Here is a 3,193-nt window from a genome sequence, read left to right on the forward strand (position 1 = left end):
TTAGTCAAAAATATCCTTCCGCAGGTGGGGAGTAGGTGACGCAGGCACACGACGTATCTCTTTTTTGTTCCATTCATTCATCATTTTTTTGATACTCCCTTACCTCATTCAGACCAGCTACGAAAACAACCAGACACGTTTCAGAACAGTGCTAGTCAGCCAGTAGCTGTTATGGGAGTTTGTGCTCCAATTGCTTGAGTTGTTGTTGTTTTTTTGTTTTTGTTTTTTCAAATAAACCTCTTTAAAAAATAGGTAAAGACAGAAACTGCAAATGAGAAACCTCAACTGTCACTGCATATATCACTTTTATTTCACAGTAATTAATGTTTATTTAATTTATTTACTCTTATTAGTATTAAAGTGTATTCACGCACAATACAGCGTATTCCACTGTCCCTTCTCTTTCCTTCTTTCTAATATTGTTAAGCATTAGACAGCAGCTTAATTTTTAATCTAATTAGCTGCTGATTGAAGCCACATCACGTTGCTCTTACATGACTACTCCACAAGATGGCTGTGTTTCACAAAAGCCTCCTCCTACCCTCTCGAATGAATTAGTTTTAACATTAATAACGTCTTTCAGATTTAGTTATTGTTAGTTTAGTATTTCAAGTTTACTATCATTAATCATCATTTCATTATTTTTTAAAGGGATTCATTTTTTTCATGTATTTGTCCTTTATATCAATATTCTTCATCTTTATTTATAGTTTACAGTGATGAGCATTCTGAGTGATGCAAACCACAGCTTGACGTCAATGCTTCTCAGCGAGTTCCATAATAATAATTTAATCTGAAACGATAAATAACAGCATGCAAACACATTTCAGAACATTTGAACATACTATCAGCTTTGTGATGCTCTGTTGCATTTTGAATCCATGTGGTCCTTTTCTTTTCCTTCTAAGATGCCAACTAGTTTATCCATTGGGTGTTTACCGAGGAGAGGGGAAGTTTGTTGGCTCTCGGGGCCACAGAGCAGTTGCTTGGCTTCTGTGTTTATAAGTTGCTGGTGGCACTGTCAGTGTCAGTGATTTACCTCTTTACAAAATCATTAACAAAGCTAATATGATCTGCATAATGTAACCCAGAGAACTCAAGGCATGTGCTGTTCTTTTTTTTTTGTTTTTTTGTTTTTTGCTGTTTTTCTTTTTAAACACTAGACTGCAGTGAGGATTCCTGTGGAAACATTAAAGCGCACATCTCCCACCATCCACTATCATCCATCTCCATATGTTAGCCAGTTAAACTATCTTTGCTGTGTACTCTTAGAGGAAACTGGCACTTGGGGATGGCACCTTGCACATTTTATGTAAGTATTTGGAAGCCAAGTTAAATGAATGCTAAAACCAAATCATCAGTTATTTTCCCATCTCAGAGGAGACTTGTGCGTGACGAGAGGAAGCTCTTTGATGCTGTAGCTGAGAATGTGGACTGTGACACTGCATTTTAATTTCTTACTTATCTGTGTGCGCATGTGTGCGTGTGTGTGTATGAAAACTCATATTGCACATCCTTCTGACTGTGAACCCATGATCTTATAAGTGTTGAACACATCTGTATATCAAATACATTTTCACAGCTTCATCCTGACTTTCAGCGGTCTTCATGTCTTTTTTTATGTTGTTTTTTTGTTTGTTTGTTTGTTTGTTTTTTGCTTACAGACACATTTATACATATAAACAAAAGTTAGCAAGTCTTCAGCATAAAAAAACGAATTTTATATACCCTTCCATCAATCTCTCTTTTCCGCAAGTCTCCTTTTCCCTTTTCTAGCTGTATGTTGACACATCAGTATGACACTATATTCTATTTCTAACCCTCTCACATTGCTTAGCTTCACCATGCCAGAGTGAGTCACATCATTAAAAATGCTCTAGCTGCCGACCTTGCCCACAATCTGCCTGGCCAAATAGTGCGCATAGTGTGTTCACCCGACATGCCACATCAGTGTGGGCGAGGCTCAGTCCCTTTTGTGTTACCTCTTTCTCAATGCTCCACCTTCTACCCGTGCTCATCGGTCTGATTGCCTCTGTCACTCTTGATAGAATGATGCCCACTGTCGAGCAAGCTCTGAATCTTACTCTGCAGTTACAATGACGTCAGGCAGAGGCAGAGACGGGTGAAGGGAGCTGCAAGGGGAGGAATAAGGAGATGGATAGAGATTGAGGCACATCCAGGGTGGGAGAATAGATGGGAAAGCAGAGGGCGGCGGGTGGAAAAATAATGCTGCGAAAAGGCAAATATGAGCTGAAAAATTACAGGAGAATGAGGAAGAGGTTTAGCTTAAAAAGGTGTGTGTGTGAAACTGAAGCAAAAGAGGGGAATGATTAGGTTAATAATAAAGCAAGGACCAAAGCTGTACAAACACAGAAAGCAGAGGAAGAAGAGAACATGTGGGCTGAAGAGACAGTTTTTTTCCTTTCCTTGATATATTGTTTTTAGAAACTTACAGTTTCTGCTGCACATGTGGGTGGATCTTGCACACACACATGAGCACTGACATGTTCATTGAATTAGATGACAGAGATTAGTGATCCAGATGAATCAGCAGGTTAACATTAGATAGGTGACAGAAAAAAAAAGACTCTGAAAGGACCACTTGTTCACTCTGGATCAATTTACTGCAGTCCTGCAGTAATTTTTTAGGACAGAAGATAGCGCTGTTGCATTGCATCAGGCAGCATACAATTAACTATGCAAGTGGGCCATATGTGCGTAAATTAGATTGTAAACGTAAAGGTCTGTGTGCCCTCACATGCGCATGGTTTCAAGGATGCACTAATGTGCGTGAAAAAAGGCACATGCATCACTTCTGTTCATGCATACTAATTTATATGCATGGATACAGTACATTATATGTGTGGGTTATGTTTTTTTTTAAATTGTTCTATATATATAATATTGCAGTGGATGAATCTAACGTATGTCCACATTGAAATTTACAGGAATTTAGCCTCAGCTTGAACTAACCTGAAACTTTTAAAATTAGAACATGTCTAAGTCTTTACTGCTGTGCAGGCAATGTATAAGGCACACTTTAAGTACAGTGCACAGGTTTATGTAACCTGCATGATTTGGCCTTTGGGGTAATTTGCATCACTTATTCATATAAGGCCAGGCCAGGCTAGCCTAGCTTGAATGGTTCTCCTGGGCTGGATCGTGGGGCTTTCACACAGCTGTTACTCCAGTC

The sequence above is a fragment of the Neolamprologus multifasciatus genome, chromosome 4, assembly GCF_963576455.1.
Source record: "Neolamprologus multifasciatus chromosome 4, fNeoMul1.2, whole genome shotgun sequence".
Lineage (NCBI taxonomy): Eukaryota > Metazoa > Chordata > Actinopteri > Cichliformes > Cichlidae > Neolamprologus > Neolamprologus multifasciatus.